We start from the raw sequence: 17,400 nt of genomic DNA, 5'->3' as shown, positions 1-17,400 counted from the left end.
TCGGCAGCGCGAGCCCAGCTCGGAGGCTGCGAGGCAGAGCCGTGAACGCCAACAGTCTGGAGGCAGGCTCCGGAGGGAGACAGGCTTGGGCCCATTTGCTGAGCTTGGTTCCCACGACAGCTCAGCAGACAGATGGACCTGGGGATCCTCGCCGCCTGGGCAGGAGGGTGTACATGTGAACAGGAACGCAGGCGCCCTAGTGGGGAGGGATGGACTGGAGGCCTCTAGAGGTGGCCAGCGTGCTGAGTCAGGGGGGCAGGGACAGAGGCCTGGGCTGGATTGTTAGATAAACCAGAGGGGTATACTGGGCTCTATGGTGAGACTGACCCCAGGACCTTGACCCTGCCATGACGCTGACCCCAGGCTTTTCTTGACTGCAGCCTCAGACTGAATCCTGAACCAGAACCCAGGCTAAGCTCTGATCCTAGCCCCTCACTGAGCTCTGATCATTCTGACTGCCCTCACTTGCTTACATCCTTCTCAGAAAGGAGCCCAGAGCCAACCACCCAGAATATTCCCCGGGAAGGATGGGGTCCAACTGGAGGGCACAGGAGAACAAGAGCAGCAAGGACCAAGAGCGCTGGAGAGTGTAGGAGTGGTTGACTAGGGGAGAGGAGACTTGTTGGTTGGAGACAACCCCCTGCCACTGCCCCAAGACTGGCCCCAAACCCAGACCTGGGGTTAGAGTCCAAGTGCATGGCCTTACACGGGCTGGGCAAACAGGAGGCACAGGTGGTTTTGGGGAAGAAGCTGGAAAGGCAGGGTTTCCTGAGTCAGAGCTGAGGAGGGCTCAGTGCTGGTGCAGTTTTGACCTGACAGCACTGGACTTGGGGAGAGCTCTGCTCCCAGGACCAGCGTGACCTTGGACTCAGAAATCAGCAGTGCTCCAGAAAGAGAGGCAGGCAGAGGCCCAGTGAGCAGGGAGAAGCTGTTCATTTTTGAATGAGCCAGGAATGACTTTGGTTAGGGGTGGTACTGGTGATCAAAGTTGTCTAATATTGGGGGACACTCCCTCTCCCTGGTATGCCAAGTGTCCTCTCACCTAGTCCTGGTCACACCTTAGTGAGGGGTTGGGACAGACGCCCTCAGTGCTGGACCCTAATGGGTCCTTAGCCTTAACTCTCTGCCTGAGGGGTCCCTCCGGCTGCAGGAATGTGCCACCCCAGAACTGTGTGTGTGTGGGGGCGATGGAGGATTGGAGGAGGCTATCAGGACCCCCAGGAGCAGTCATAAGGGACTGGTGTTTGTGGATGAAGAACCCCTCTTCCTCTCCTTCAAGGAGGCAACTGCGAGGTGAATTCCATACTATGTCCTGGGCAAGGGCTGGAAAACCTTTTCTGCAAAGGACCAGGGAGTAAATATTTCAGGTTTTGAGGGCCACACTGTCTCTGTGGCAACTATTCAGTTCTGTTGAGGCAACAATGTGGCCATAGATAGCACCCGAATGCATGGGCCGGGCTGTACGGCTTCCACCATGAGTCTGTTTACAAAAACAGCGGGCGGGGGTGGCCTGTGGACTGTAGTTTGCTGACCCTCCAGGTGTCTCCAGCAGGACGGAGCCCTGGTGGCCCACGGGGGTCACCTGCTCACTGACTGATCTTGGATGGTGGCCTCCCCTTCTCTGTGTCATCTCTGGACTCCCTGCTCGAGCTTCTGGATCTCTTCCCAAATTGTAACTTGCACTTAAATTCCAGTCTCAGGATCTGCTTCTGGGGGCCTCAAACTCAGACTGTTCCCCCATCTGACAGATGAGGACACCAAGGCCTTGGAGGCTAGGCAGCGTGTACAGGGCCCCACAAGAAGAGCAGAGCTGGCTTCTTGAATGACCATGGTCTTTCCCACAGCTGCCAGACTGCCGTCACCCTGGGGAAGGATGCGTCTGCCTGTGTAGGTCGAACAACCTCCAGGCAGGTCCCCAAAGCGATGGAACACTGGGTTTATTCATTCACTATCAGGGGTTTCAGGCATAGAGGATGAGGATATCCTGGCGGAGGACAGCCACCGGGATCAGAGGTCTGGACAGGGAGTGGCTGCTAAATCCAGGGCAGAATGGGGTCAATATCTCCAGGGTTAATCCTGTCCCACCCTTGCTTGGATCTTCTCTGGGAGATCTTCTCTGAGATCTTCTCAGGGCCGTGAATGATCACTACTACTTTTCAAATGGGTGAAGTCCGAGAGGGGGAGGGACATGTTCCAGGCCATGGAGCTCATGCTTATTCCCAGGGTTCTGTGAGCAGCTCCGGGATGTAGAGGAGGGGGAGCGCACTTGTGTCTGGGGGAATCATGGACAACTCCATGGTTCTCGTGGACTCTCCAGCTCACTCTCTGAAGTGCTTCTGTATTTGCTGCCTTGTTAGATTGCAGCATCTTGAACAAAAGGGATCAGCTCATCTAATTCCCATCTTACAGATGGAAAAATTAAGTAAGACCGGAGCGGAGAAAGCACTTCCCAGAAGGTTAGCCAGTAAGTCAGGCCAGACAGGAGCAGGATCCTCGGATGTTCAGGAAAGCCACGTGGGTCCCCAAAGTCCTCCCAAAGCCAGGTGGCATCTTTGACACCCTGATTCTCAGAGGCCAGCTCCGGAATGGACAACGGGCTCTGAGCCAGCCTGTCCCTCTCCCCTCTGCCAAGGCTCTGCTCTCTGGGCTCTGGCATGGTCTGAAAACTCCTCCTCCAGTCTGCTCTCAGCAGAGCACAGATTATCACTCTTGTGCTAATTATTTTTATGATTAAAAGATGATAAATTATTAAACAAAGTCTGAAAAATGTGCCAAGATCTGCTCTGAGGCTGGGCCTGAGATGTTGCCCCCTTGGCGTCCACGGTAATTAATAAATGAGGCTCTCGGTGGAGAGGAGCCACAGCTGGCACATCTGGCAGCCAGGCAGGGGCTGGCAGAGGGCAGATGCTGGGCAGGCGGGGAGGCGGGGGACTCCCTGGGAGCACCCAGACCTCGCTCTGGTAACCAAGACCCCTCCCTCCCTGCTCCTAGCATAGGACTCAGTAGAGGGCCCTGTGGTGCCAGCCCAACATCTGGTCTCTGGAAGAAGTGTAGGACTTTAAGCTGAGAAGCCACAATTAACCCCTCAACCCAACCCCATTCTCCAAATGCAGACTTGGTGGGGGGATCCCAAGTGTCTAAAGGAAGGCAGGAGACCAAGATCCAAGTTCCTGCCAGCCATTGGGTAGCTTTGGGTAGGTCACTGAAGGAGATGCTAAGCCTCAGTCTTTACACCTGTAAAATGTGTGCAAATGACCTGTCCTTTGCAGTACAAGGGTATTAAAGAGTATTAAATAAAATATTGCCTATAAAGGTACCCAGATCTTAGTCGGTAGTCAATAAATGTTAGTTGCAAGCCCAAGCTTGGGGGGTTTGCTGCTGTGCAATCACTGGCCATGAAGTCTTATTCAGCTTGAACTTTCCCATCCTCAGTTTCTTTCTGTGTAAGGTGGGGGATGAGAATTCCTAAATCTCAGAATCAGGGGAGAAACCATATGCATGTTTCTGACACAGAGTAAGGGCTCAGTTAGTGCTAGCTATTTTGCTATACTCCCTTGTGACAATTCGGATGCCCCGACTTCAACACGTGAGATTTCCTCCTACCCGGCAGGCTGCTTCTCCTCTGCCTCCTTTGTTGGCTCTCCTTCCTTTCCCACCTCTACTCACTGTGGCACGCTGGGCTCAGGCCTCGGTGTCTCTTTTTTCCCCCACCCCCACTCCCCTGTGGTCTTGTCCATCTGCATGCTGATGACCCTTACATGTGTAAGTCTAGCCTGGACCACTCACCTAAAATCCAGTTACCCATTCAAACTCTCCCCTTGGATGTCTAACAGATGTCTGAAATCTAATGTGTCTGATTGACATGTCCCAAACAGAATGCTTGACCTTCCTTCCCCAAACCCACCCCTTCCCACCCCAGCTCATGGCAACTCCAACCTTTCAGGCAATGACGATACACCCTGGAGTCACCTTGATTCTGCACTCTCCTTCACATCACATCCCTAAATCATCAGGAAACCTGGTCAGCTCCTCCTTCCGCCTCTGTGAGAAGCCAACAACCACCTCCCTCCACCTCCTCTGCTCCTACCCTAGGGCAAGGCACCATTTTGTTTTGCTTGAATGTTTCCAACAAGGTCCTAATAGGTGTCCACGCTTGGGAACTTGTCCCCCTGTGCTCTGTGCCCCACACAGCAGCCAGAACGATTCCCTTCAAAGTCTCAGAGGAGCAACTCTTTTCCATACCCCTAAGAAACACTGTCTAATTAACGTACACCATGGCGTTTATGTTAAGAGCCATCTTCAAGTGGCTGCTGTAGAACCGCAGGGCAGTATTGAGCCCTTACTGTGGGCTGGGTGCTGTACGAGCCACTTCAGACACCTTGTCTCATTGAATTCCTACAGCGACCAATGAGTACCTTTGAGATGAGTCCATTATTTCCCCATTTTACAGAGGTGACACGCAGAGCGTGGAGAGATTAAGCAGCTCTCTATCCAGCCTTCAGGCATAAAGCCCAGGCTGAAGTCCCAGCAAACTCTGAAGCCTTGTCTTCTGACAGGAAATGCAGTGTGAAACCCTGTGAAAAACAGGAAATCAGCCTTGTAAACGGGGAAGCAACGGACCTATTTGTCAGTTGCATTCCGAATTCCACTGCATTCCCGTAATCCGAGTTTGTCCCCCCAACATTCCTGCTGTGCTCTGCTCTTCCTGACCCCAGGCGGGTCTCCCACAGTGAGGCAGGCCTACCCTTCCATCTCGGTCCTTGGAAAGCCAAACCTCGCTTGAGGCCATAGACTTCTCGTGACCCAACGAACATCTCAGGAAGTTCCTGGCTTTTCCAAAGGGGGCCTGACTCGTGATCTCCTCCTGCCGGGGGTCCCCCAGTTGCCTTCACAGCCTTTAATTCCAAAGCTCTGGAAATGGCTGAAACCAATGGGTTAACTTGCTTTCCCTATTAAATATTTACATAAACACGCTCGGGAAGGTGTGTGTAAGTTATCAATAATGCAAGGCCAGCCTAGGCTCAGTGAGAGCTAAGAGACCCAAATTGTATCATCATAATCCATTATTCACATATAATGCGTCTATTCTCCTCCATTAGCGCAGGCAGGAAATGCCCCTGAGTGCCGGGCAGGGCTTTGGAAAGCGCAATAAATGGTGGATAGACACATGGCAGGAGGGCGGCAGCTGTAGTTAAACAAGTGTAAATTAGCGCCCAGCCGCCTCTCTGCCCGCATCCAGAGCAGTGGGCACATGCCCAGCAGGGAGGGGGTTATAGGATGCGGGGAGCTCGCCATCAATCCAGACACTCGCAGGGCCTCCCTCCCTTGGAGGAGGAGCCTCTGGCCTGCCACGTGGGAGACCACACCTTGCAGAGCCCGGCTTCTGCCTTCCGAGGACCGGGCTGCAATCTCGGCTGTGCCGTCCCACGGAATGGCCACCTCAGGTGAGCGGGTGTGTCTAACCGGCTGAACAGTTTAATGATCTGATGTCCCGACACCTTCACACAAACTTTCCTTCTGGTCCTTCGTTCGGTCTAGTTCATCAGCTCTCAAGCTTGAGCATGTTTGTGTAACGATTACGGTATGGGACTATACAAAAGGAAAGGTATGTGGACAGTGTAAGAGATCTCAAGGCAATTCGAATTCTGCAACCTTTGCCTATGCATCAGTTTTAGAACCTAATGCTCATAGAAGGGTGAGTTCACTCTACTAGCTACGTGGCTTTGGGCAAGTTACTAATCCCCTTTGAGCCTCAGGCTCCTTCTCTGTACGTGCATTCTCCTGTGAAGGAGAGCTATGCTGTGGGTCCGAAATGCCCTAGCTGTGGGGACAGCACCTGGAGCTGTTGCTTGGGTCTGTACCCTGACCCGTGCGGAGGTCCCTACTCCGTGGGAAAATTCCAAAGCAATTTGCCCGTGGGTCAGCAGTCAGCAGGTGGCCAGAGAAAAACTTCAAAGAGGACACAGATGGCTAAAGTTGAGGAAAGCGGTTCTCACAGATCCTTACCTAACATAATTTCCAAATATTCCATAGCCCGAGTACTTTATCCATGAAAGAACACTGCACTGAGCCTATAAACATTTATTTATTCCTTGGTTCCGCCAATCGGGATTACAAGCTTGTATGGGCTCTGCACTTGTAGGCAGTGGAGAGAACACATCAGACACAGTTCCCGTCCTTATGGAACATACAGTATAGTGACTATAAGGCTAAAAACAATAGCAATAATAGTAACAATAATGACTTCTGTGCTGGTCCAGAATGACTATTAGCATAGTCTAATGACTATGTGCTTTATGATCAGTACCTCATTTAATTCTTACAATGTATCCATGAGGTTAGTATCCTAATTTTATGGACAAGGCACCTAAGACTCAGAGAAGTTATGTGACTTTCCCTAGGTCACACAGCTAGCAAGTGGCAGTGGGGAAACCTGAACCTAGGTCCATCTGTTTCCATCACCTCATCATGATTTCCTTTCTCAAAATTAGCTGCTGAGAAAGGAGGCACCCCTGGGCTCCCTGGGACCTTCTAGAGGAAGGAAGGGACTGATGAGGATAGGAGAGAGTGAGTGATTCCGAAGTCCCTTGCTCAGTGCCATGGCGTGGGGAAACTCTGTCCTGACACAGCTGGTGGGAGTCCTGGTCATGGTGAGCGGCAATAACTCCCAGCTCAGCATGCGGGAGGAAGGGCCGGCCCAGGGCTCATGTGTGACATCTTTACTGTCTGATTAATAGAGCCTTGGGGACATGAGGCATCTGAGGCAGCTCTGAGGTTATGGGTCTGGGAACCAGGAGAAATAAATAGTCTTCAAAGGGCTGTGCTGGGTCGGGAGGAGGATGTGGGCCCGAGGCAAGGGGTCTGTCCCACCATCCTCTGAGGGCTCTGCAGGGACACTAGGGAGGATTACGTGTCCCCAGAGCCTGGCAGGGACAATATTGATGGTCTGGGGGACGGGTAAGACACAGGACTCTCCTTCGACCGCAGCCTGGGGAAACAACTCTAACTTAGTCTCTTAGCTTCGTGGATGGAGGCAGTGATCTCCCTGGGGAGGGCCTGGAGCCTGAGGCTCAGGCTGTGTCTCTGGCTTCTGCGAGTGGCAAGGGGCAGGACCCCAGGCTCTCATCTGTGCAGTGAGCTCACTGAGCTCTATCAGATCTCCTCTATCAGAGAAGCAGATCCAGCATAAGCATTCTGAGGGCTCTCTGCTGGGGATGAGGCCTCTGGGGACCATGGGAGCTAGCAGGTAGTGACATCCGTCCATGCCCATGTGTCTGCTCCAGGCCTGGGGTTGGTAAGGTTGGCTGTTGGGAAGGGAAGCTGCACATCAAGAACAGGTGCACAAGAACAAAGTCAAAGCTGGAAGGGTGGTTTGGGACCCACACGGAGGACACCCTGAGACCTACATCTGCCTCTTACTGGGACCTGGTTGGTATCCCCCCTGCCTCCAAGCCTCCAGCGATGCCATGGGTGATCTGCAGAAGAACTGGCCCGCCTCACCAGGATGCTGCACACGACCAGGCCCGAGGGAGGAAATCCCATGGGGTCTGGAGTTAACACCCATCTGCTGCCAGGGCTCAGGCCAACAAGGTGAGCCGGCATAGGGACAGCAAGTGCATGAGCTACGCACTGCCTAATCGCACATGGACCCAAGTGCCAACCGAGTGGCTGCTGCTCCGCTTCTACCTTCCAGATCGTGTGCCAATTCCCCTTGCGGCCACTCCTAACCCAGAACCGTGTGGGGAAAGGAATTCTGGGAGGTGTAGTTCCAGCTCTGCTAGGCTGCTGCAGGCCAAAGCCCATGCCGGCCCTGTGACTTTGACCATGTACTTCTCTCTCTCTGAGTTTCAGATTCTTCATCTGTCGGAGGATGGGCTCTTTAATGCTTCTTCTTTTAACACACACACACACACACACACACACACACACACGTGTACGCACACACAAGGAGCAAACAAGAAAAGAAGCAAAGAGCCACGGAATTCCTCCTCTCTCCTTGCATGCACATGGACGTGAGGTCCCCTTGAAATCAATCCGCGGATCCTGGGACTCTGAGGCCCCCAATGGGAGCACCTGCCCAGATCAGCTTGCAGACACCTCCCTGCTCTGACAGTGGAAATGAGCATAAATGTGACCAGACTTACAGTGAGAAGACCTGAGCCCTTGCTTCGCTGGGAACGGGAGCAAGATTCCCAGGGCTCTCTGCCTTACCTTCTCCACTTGTACAACGGGGACAATTCTTTTTTACCTTTCTGGTGACCATCGCATTGTCAGAGGCTGGGGCAGGGCTCAGAGTTTCTGCTGGACTTCTTGGGTGGTGACTCAGTGCCAACTCTGTGGGAGCCACTGTGCCGTGCTGAGGACCGGGAGTTGAAGTCTGCGTCTCTTCCTCCTGGGAGCCCTCCAGGGGTTTTTTGCTATCGAAGAGACAGGGGGTTTGTGCTTTCGAAGCTGCTGACTCAAAAGTTGTGGGTCTCTGGGGAAGGAGGAGACACATCCCACTGTGTGAAGTCTTCCTGGGGGGATACGTGCTAATCAGGCCTTGAGGAACGGATATGGCTGTGATGAGTCAGGTGGAGGGGAAGAGTCCAGGGCGCTGCGTGTGTGGGGCTGGGGAAGGAGTGTGGTGCAGTGGAACAGAGGGTGTGTAGGGAGTGAGAAGAGGGGAACGGTGGACAAGGAGTGAGGGGCAGTGGGCAGGGCCTCGAACACATGTTGAAGATGTTCATGAAATGTTCGCTGAAGCAGCAAGTGGTAACCCCAGGGAGGCAGCCTCTGTCCCCAGGTCCTCCAGCCTTCAGGGGTCATCCCTTCGCATCTAAAAAAGGTAACTCGAACCCCTTCCCACAGGGAAGGTTCTGAAGTAGTCCTGTGGATTCCCCAGCTTAACATCCTTGCCCTCGGTCTATTGCAGCCGGTTTCCTAACTCACCCGAGGACCCGTGACCCTGTCACATGACAGCTTCATAGCAAGAGGGGCTCTGCCCACTCCTCTGGGCTCCTGAGAGTTCCACTGGCCCAAGGCTGCTGGGAGGAGCAGACTTTTTTCATCAGTTTACAGGATAATTGTGGGCTGCTCACACCAACATAGGAACATTTACACCCAGGAAATCAGGAAACAAATCATTTCTTGTTAAACCTCAGCCCGCGTACCACTGACTACAGCCCAGTACGGACCTTACTCCGTAAGCAATAGGACCCTTAGTCCGCTGCCGTATTGCTGGCATTCCTCTTCCTCTTGAACTCCCCATACCCTTCCATCGCTCCCAGATCCTTTGGGCTACTCCAAATTCCAAGCACAATTCAGTTCTGTCTTGGCTCCTCTAGCTCTTTCCAGACCGTGCCTTGGGGTGGGGCCTTTTTTCCTGCACCAAGTTCTTTTCCTTTCTCTGTGTGAAGACAGTTGCAGACAGGAGAGCTTTAAACAGATTTTTTTTTTTTTTTCCTGCTGTGTGAGTTGGCTAAGTTGGATTCAAAAGGCGGTTGTGCAGATATGAAGAGTGATTGTTGAGATGCCTGGAACGACGTTCTAGATCGCATGCTAAGAGCCTGCACCCCAGCTTCTGCGAATCAATCCTGCAGATGCATTTGCACAGATGTACGAGTATGTGTGCACAATGGTCCATTGCATGAACCTTGGAAATGTTCGCAATGAACATTGGAAATACCCTAATTGCCTGGCAATGGAGGGTCGAGGACAGTAAGCAATGGGATGTATATAGTTGTGAAAAAGATAGAAGCGGGTCTCTGTATGTACTGGTGTGGAAATATGTACACAACATTAAGTGCAAGAGTTGTAACACAGGATACATATATATTTTGTAAAGTAGTTTGAAACTGTCTGTATACACGTACGCGTGTCTGTTTGTAGGTATAGAAAGCTATCTAGAAGGACACACCATAAATGGTTGATAGTGTCAATCTTAGAGGATGATGGGGGTCTGTGCATGGGGGGAAATCTGTTTTACATCCTGTATTCCTGAATTGTTTTCATTTCTTACCATGAGCATGCATTGCTTATATGATTTGTAAAAACCCAATAATTTCTGCAAAGAGAAAATGTTTACAGCACAACAAATACCCCAGATCGAATAGCAAGCTTTTACCTACAGTGGCCATGACTCCACAGAACCCTGCATCTGGGGTGGGGGGGATGGGAATGGAATGAGAAGGAACATCCCAGAAGAAGCAACTGGTGGTTAAGGGCAGGGTCCAGGGAGAGTTCTTCCTCCTCTTCCAGAAGGCTAGGCAGGGCTGAGGTCCGGGACCTCTCAAATTCTGCCCAGTACCTCCCCTCATTGCAACCCCAGCCCATGTTCCTATCACTCGCAAGTGGCAGTAGGTATCAACTATTCAATTATTTTCAAATAGTTGAGCTTGGGTCTGGATTGAATAAATCACATTGATACCAATTTCCAGGGAAGTCCTTTCATATTTTATGATTCGCCCCCACCTTTCCCTCCTTCCTTCCTTGTGCTCCTGTTAATGAACCTGGAGACTGCGAATGCTGCTCGCAGTCCCCGCTGCTAAGCCCCAAATGGAAATGCTGCTGCAGAAAGCATCGTGGCTCTGGGTTTTTTCCTTTCCCTCCTCACAGTCCTGGGGAAATTGATATGCAGGCAGGATTATGCTTTGTTTAAATCTCAGCCCCGGCTTCTGAAAGAATACATTATCCAAATCGGTGCATGTGGTTGAAATTCTGCAAAACTCAGTTGTGACACACGTGGCTTGCCAATGAGTTGTCCGGCCGGGTCTCAGGCGGGAGAAATGCCCAGAATCAGAGCGTATAATGGTGGAAAACCACCCGCTAGGGAATATTCCTGGAGTCAATAATTTATCCTGCTGCTGGTGGAAGGTGGGCCTCCGATGGACCTCTGCCAACCCCTGGGGCCACCCTCGTGCTGTCGGAGTCCCATCCTGGAGACAGCCACCCTTCCTTCTCTCCAGCTCCTTTAGAATTAAGATTTGTTTGAAGAACTGGTTGGACATGAACATGGAGACCAGAAGGTTTCCTCCCACCTTTTCTCTTTTTATTTTGTAAACGGGTTTTAAAGGAACCCTGTTGGATTTGGGATTCAGTACTCTGGAACTACCGGAGAAAGAACTGGGCTGGCCACCACCTGCGTGCCAGCATCGACACTGGTCTTGACTCTGGCACAGGGGGAACAACTCATCGGTGATAATTTGGGAACCACTGTAGTCCCACTTGCTCTTTAAATGTTAGACTTGTAATGATTTAGGAACCAAAAGAATAACTAAGGAGCCCAGCAGTCATTATCTCAAATAATGAGACTTTTTAATGCAAAATCAATGTTTGTTATAATGAAAATAGATTCCTCAGCTCCTGCAGGGCCAAATATACAAATCTTTTCTGCTGTTAAATGAAATGTGACGGCTCATTTTCAGGAGGATGGTGAGCATTTTTATTCAAGAGTAAAAATAAAATGTAAGAACTTATTTACTTTTATTAAGTGCTCATTCTCAATCAGATACTCTAATCAATATCTAATTGGAGGCGAGGAAACGGAAAATAATTTTTATGCCAACTTGGGGAAGGGAAGGAAAGCAGAAGGAAAGAAGGTGAGAGAGAGCTGGAGAGTACATTTTCAGTCATCATAATCGCAAATACTGAGCAGACGCGTAGCATCCGAACGGCACTAAGTGCTTGACCAGATTGTGTTGTCTACCTGCTCGTTAATCCTGGGAGATGGACGCTCTGTGCTCCCCATTTACAGATGACAACACAAAGTCTTAGGGTAGAGAATCACCCACAGGCTTGTGTTTATTGTGTGGCGGAGCTAGGGTTGAAAGCCAGGTCTGTCGGGGCCCCTCAGCCCTGGCTCTTAATCACACTGTTTATCTGTCCTCTCTACCTTTTTAGAAAATGTTTTTTATTTCATTTTTTAAAAAATGGGTCATTCTGAGAGATTAGTTTTACCAATAGAAGTTTTAACTCCTTGGGTGCCTGGGTAGCTCAGTGGGTTCAGCCTCTGCCTTTGGCTCAGGTCATGGTCTGAGGGTCCTGGGATGGAGCCCTGCATCGAGCCCTCTGTTCAGTGGGGAGCCTGCTTCCCCCTCCCGCTCTGCCTGTTTCTCTGCCTACTTGTGATCTCTCTCTCTGTCAAATAAATAAATAAATAAATAAATAAATTAATTAAAAAACAAGAAGTTTTACTCCATGACCACTGAAACTATAAGCGTAAAATAGTTTGTAAGGTAAAAGTTTTCTGCAAATACATTACATACCTCTCTGTCTGGGGAAACATAGTGCATTGAAAGTGATTCCCCACCCCCCCCCCCTTTTTTTTAAGTGACTCAGAACTGGTTTCCAGACTCAGCTCGGTTGTGAGGAATCTGTAGTCTAACAGGAGAGACAAAATGCGGGAAGAAGTGAGTTGAAATCCTGGCCCTACTGCCTGGTACTGGGTACTTTGGGCCAGCCTTGTAATGCTTTAGGATTGGAGAGGCTGCAGCTTGTAATGCTTTAGGATTTTAAGTTATAGGGAGATCGAGTACCTCAGCTTAAGGAAGAACCTTCCACGCATTCGAGTTATCTGAAAAAGGTCTGGGCTGCCTCAGGAGGACGAGAACGCCCTATTCAGAGGATGAGGAATTGGACCAGCTATCTTCTGGGTGGGTCAGCACACTTTTTCTATGAAGGCTCAGAAAGGAATTCCTTTAGGCTTTGCACACCGTATACTCTCTGTACCAGCGACTCACGTGTACTGTTGTGGAGCAAAAGCAGCTGAAGATTCCTAGGTCAAAGAATGAGTGTGGCCGAGTTCCAATAAAACTTTATCAAAACAGGTGGAGGGCCAGTACCGGTCATGATTTGCCAATCCCAGTTTTAGGCTCTTCTAATTAGAAACCTTATGATTCTCTTCTTGTTCCTTTTGTCACCGTGCTGGGCTGATCCCAGGCACCAGGGCTAGCCACAGTCAATAATACTGAGCCCAATCTTACCTAATTCTTATTATGTGCCAGACACCTTTCCAAGCTCTTTATAGATAGTAATTCCTTCACTGCTTACAACAATCTTTTAGCGTGGGTATAATAATATTGTTATTATTATTCCCATTTTACACATGAGGCCACTGAGGCACAGGGAGGTTAAGTAGCTCATCCAGTTCATGCAGCTGCTAAGACGTAGCGTGGGCAATAAACACAGGCAGTGGGGCTTTGGAATCTGTGCTCCCAGCCCCTGGGCCACCTGCCTTTTACTACATCACCTCGGTGAAGTTACTAGTCTTCAGGAAATGACAAGGGTCATCCTTGAGCCTAGTAACTTTGCCATCTTAGGCAAGTCAGCTACCCTCTCTGTACTTTGGCTATCTTGCCAGATGATGGGAATTGATATTTACCACAAAGGGCTCATGTGAGGCTGCATGAGGATGAAAGTCCTCTGTTTAGGGCCTGGAACACAGCAGATGTTGAGAAATGTGCTCCGCTGCCTCTCCTGTGGCCACTCCTGGAGAGTCCAAGGATTGCTGAGAAACAAAGAGGGCCTGTCCTGGCAATCGACGTGACACGTTCCCACTGTCTCCTTACAGTATTTGTTAAATTTTTCTTTTTTAAAAGAGTTTGGGTAAAATTTTACTTTTCTGATAAGGAAGTGCTCTGACTTCCATTGCTGGGTGGCTGGTGTGAATTACGCAGCAGGGGGTCTGAGTCTCTCTGGAGATGCTTCTGTGGCAGGCCCTGGTGGGGTCTGCTCTGGGAACTCAGGACCCAGGTTCCAGCTGCTCCAGCCAAGCACCAGACGAACATGGGGACCAGCCTATTGGTCCTCACATGGTGGGGTAAGGACTGTGAAGCATTTATCTATTACCTGGTAAGCACCCAATCCTGGGGAGGCTACTGTCTCTATCGAAATATATCAAGAGCTCCCTATATGACTGGCCCTGTGCTCAGGATTTTTCATACAGTACTTCATTTTAGTCTAATAAACCTCCGTTGTCATTCCTAGGATGATTATTCCCATTCCTCAGAGGAGGAAACTAAGGCTCAGAAATATTAAGATATATGTCCAAGATCACCATCAAGTAGTGGAGCCACCGTGTGGCCCTAAGAAGCCTGAGTCTCAAGACTGCTCCTTCTTCCCCTCCCCTGTATCTGTTGTGGTGGCAAATCCTCTTGTTTCTACCTGGAAACCCCTCCCCACACCCAACTTCTTGTTATACCACTAGGCCAGGACTATTGCAGTAGCCTGTCAACTGGTGTTCCTGATTTTATTCTTGCATCTCCTACCATACTTTATTCTCAAAATACTAGTCCATATGAGACTTTTCTTAAAAGTCAGCTCCACTGAGGCATAATTTACCTACAATAAAACTCACAAATCTGAAGCATACAATCCAATAATTTTTGACAAATTTAAAGTTCACTGCCACTACAATCAGGATATGGAATACCTCCATGAGTGTGTGTTTTTAACAAACATTTTTCAGTTAGGGGCACCTGGGTGACACAGTCGGTTGAGTGTCTGACACTTGGTGTTGGCTCAGGGCTGATCTCAGGGTCATGAGATAGAGCCCTGCATTGGGCTCCCCATTCAGCAAGGATTCTACATGGGTTTCTCACTCCCTCTCCCTCTGCCCTTCCCAGCCTCTAAAACAAACAAATAAATCTTTAGAAGATATTTCAGTTAGATCATGCCATTCAACATTTTCTAAGGTTCCCATCTCCTTTAAGTAAAATCAAAATCCTTACAATTTGAGTGAGTGCTCTGGCAAAGGAAAGGCTGTGTGTTTACCAAACCTTTCTTCTTCCTCCTGGGCCCAAAGAAGGCCTTGTTTTTTATCATCTGTGTGAAAAGATGGGGCCATATGACTCAGGCTAGCCATTGGAGAATGGAAAGTTATGTCCACCTCTGCTAGTCCTGGGGGCCTCAAATTTCTAGAAAGTTTTCCACTGTTTCTCTCCTCCCATTGCCAGCTGGATGTGGAAGACTTCATTCTGAGCATTCTGAGTCTTGGAGGATCCGGAGTCAGTAGAAAAATGATTTGAGCCCACATCAGGCCGGGGTTCGAGAAGAGAGAGCTTTACTCTGGTGAGCCTCTGAGACTTTCAATTTCTTAGCCCAGCAGCCAGTGTTGACCCTGACACATATAAAGGCTTGGATTATTCTGCCATAGGCCACACCTCTGACCTCATTACCCACTGTCTTTCCCTGAATTCTCTCCCTTCTAGTCACACTTGCTCCTGCCTCAGGACCTTTGAACTTGTTGTTTGTGATAGGCTGAATCATGGTCCCTAAAAGATATCCATGTCCCAGTTTCTGGAACCTGTGAATGTCACCTTATTTGGCAGAAGGGACTTAGTAGATATGATTAAGGATATTGAAAGAGAGAAATTATCCTGGGTCCAATGTCATCGCACGTGTTCTTATAAGAGGAAGATGGTGGTGGTGGCGGCTGTCTGGGTGGCTCAGTCTGCCTTTGACTCTGCCTTTGGCTAAAGTCACGATCCCGGGGTCCTGGGATCAAACCTCGTGTCAGGGTCCCTGCTCGGTGGGGAGTCTGCTTTTCTCTCTCCCTCTGCTCCTCCCCTTGCTCTTGCTCTTTTTCTCAAATAAATAAATAAAATCTTTTTTTTTTTTTTAAAGAGGGAGGTGGAGATAGACTTCACTAGAGGATTGGAGACAGCACATGGTGATGGAAGCAGAGCCTGCAATGATGTGGCCACGAGCCAAGGAATGCCAAGGCATGCTATGCTGGAAGCTACCAGAAGCTGGGAGAGAAATGGTGTGCATTCTCCCCTGGAGCTGCCGGAAGGAACCCGTCTTTCGACACCTTGATTTTAGTTCTGGAAGACTCATTTCAGGCCTCTGGTCTCCAGAACAATAAGAGAATAAATTTCTGTTGTTTAAAGTCACTATGTTTTGTGGTCTTTAAAAAAATTTAATTTAATTTAATTTTTATTTATTTATTTTTTTATAGCAACAACAGGAAACTCTTACCTTGTTCCTTCTGTCTGGAATGTTCCTTCCCCAGATAGCTGAATCACTGCCCTCTTAACCTCCTTTATGACTTTGCTCAAATATCTGTCACCTTCTCAATAAGGCATTCCCTAACTACCTCATTTAAGACCACACCCTCTCCCCCTTCACCATTTTCTGTCTCCAGAGACTTTAATAACGTCTGACCTACTATATTCTACGGATTTACTTTGCTTACTTATTTCCTCTTCTCATTAGAATGTAAGCCTTCATCTTTTTTAGTCATTGTTCTGTTCCTTAGAGTAGTGCCTGTCACACAGGGAGCACACAGCAAACGTTTGTTGAATGAATAAGTGGATGATGGGTGGGACCCCTGGAAAGGGGAAGTGTCTGCCCTTGCAGGGCCAGCCAGACACCTGTGTTCAGGGCCCTTTGGAGAGGTCTCGGGCTTAGTGGCCCTGTCATTCTCCCTTTCCTGAGTATCTCCTGGGTGTGGCACTCTGTGGCCCCCTGCTCCCCGAGAGCTGAGACGTAAGACTTGGTTATAGATTAGGATAGTGTACAATGGGGTCGGCACCATAGAAAGGCCCAGCTGGAGAGCTCAGAGGGAGGTGGGGTGATCCTTAGAAGAGGGTCCCAGGATAGGTAGAGAAGGCTGTGATGGATCAGGGAGGGGACAGGCTACTCAGGCACAGACCAAAGTGAGTGAAGGCCTAGAAAGAGTCACAGTGGGGATGTGTTGGGACAACCTAGCAGTTTCTTTTCATAGAAGTAGAACATGTGTGTGTGTGTGTGGGGGGGGGTGATTGTGCAGAGAATTGTGAGGGGCTAGAGGGATAGACAGGGGCTAGATTACAAGGGCCTTAAATGTCATTCCAAGGAAACAGACTTCATTCTGCAGAGAATGCGTGGGGGTCATTGAGAGCTGTGAAAGGAGTATTTAAAAAGGGGAAAAATACACAGGGGCGCCTGGGTGGCTCAGTCTGTTAAGCATCTGCCTTCAGCTCAGAACATGATCCCAGGGCCCTGGGATCAAGCCTTGTACTGGGCTTCCTGCTCAGTGGACAGCCTGCTTCTCCCTCTTCTTTTGCTGCTCTACCTGCTATTCTCTCTCTCTCTCTCTCCTTTTGTTAAATAAATAAACAAAATCTTAAAAGAAAAAAAGGGAGGGGGAATATACCTGTAATTCTAACATCAGATCTTACCAATCATCTCCACTTTCCCAAGAGCCCTTCTGGGGGTCTGCCTGTGTGACTGTCCCCGTGGCAGCCCCTGGAGCACTTTTTGGAACTGGCCTTGTCACTCATCACATATCCGCATCCATTGACCAGCAGACCCCCAAGGGAGAGTTCTCCTTTGGGGCTGGGTTTTCCCTGCTGCTACACACTTTCTCTCTCTGGGCAGGGACCCCAGGCCAGGCTTCAGAATTCAGAATGAGAAAGTCAAGTCTCTGAGTCATGAAGT

Source organism: Lutra lutra, chromosome 4, assembly GCF_902655055.1.
Source record: "Lutra lutra chromosome 4, mLutLut1.2, whole genome shotgun sequence".
Classification (NCBI taxonomy): Eukaryota; Metazoa; Chordata; class Mammalia; order Carnivora; family Mustelidae; genus Lutra; species Lutra lutra.
Note: the sequence above shows the minus strand (reverse complement) of the source record.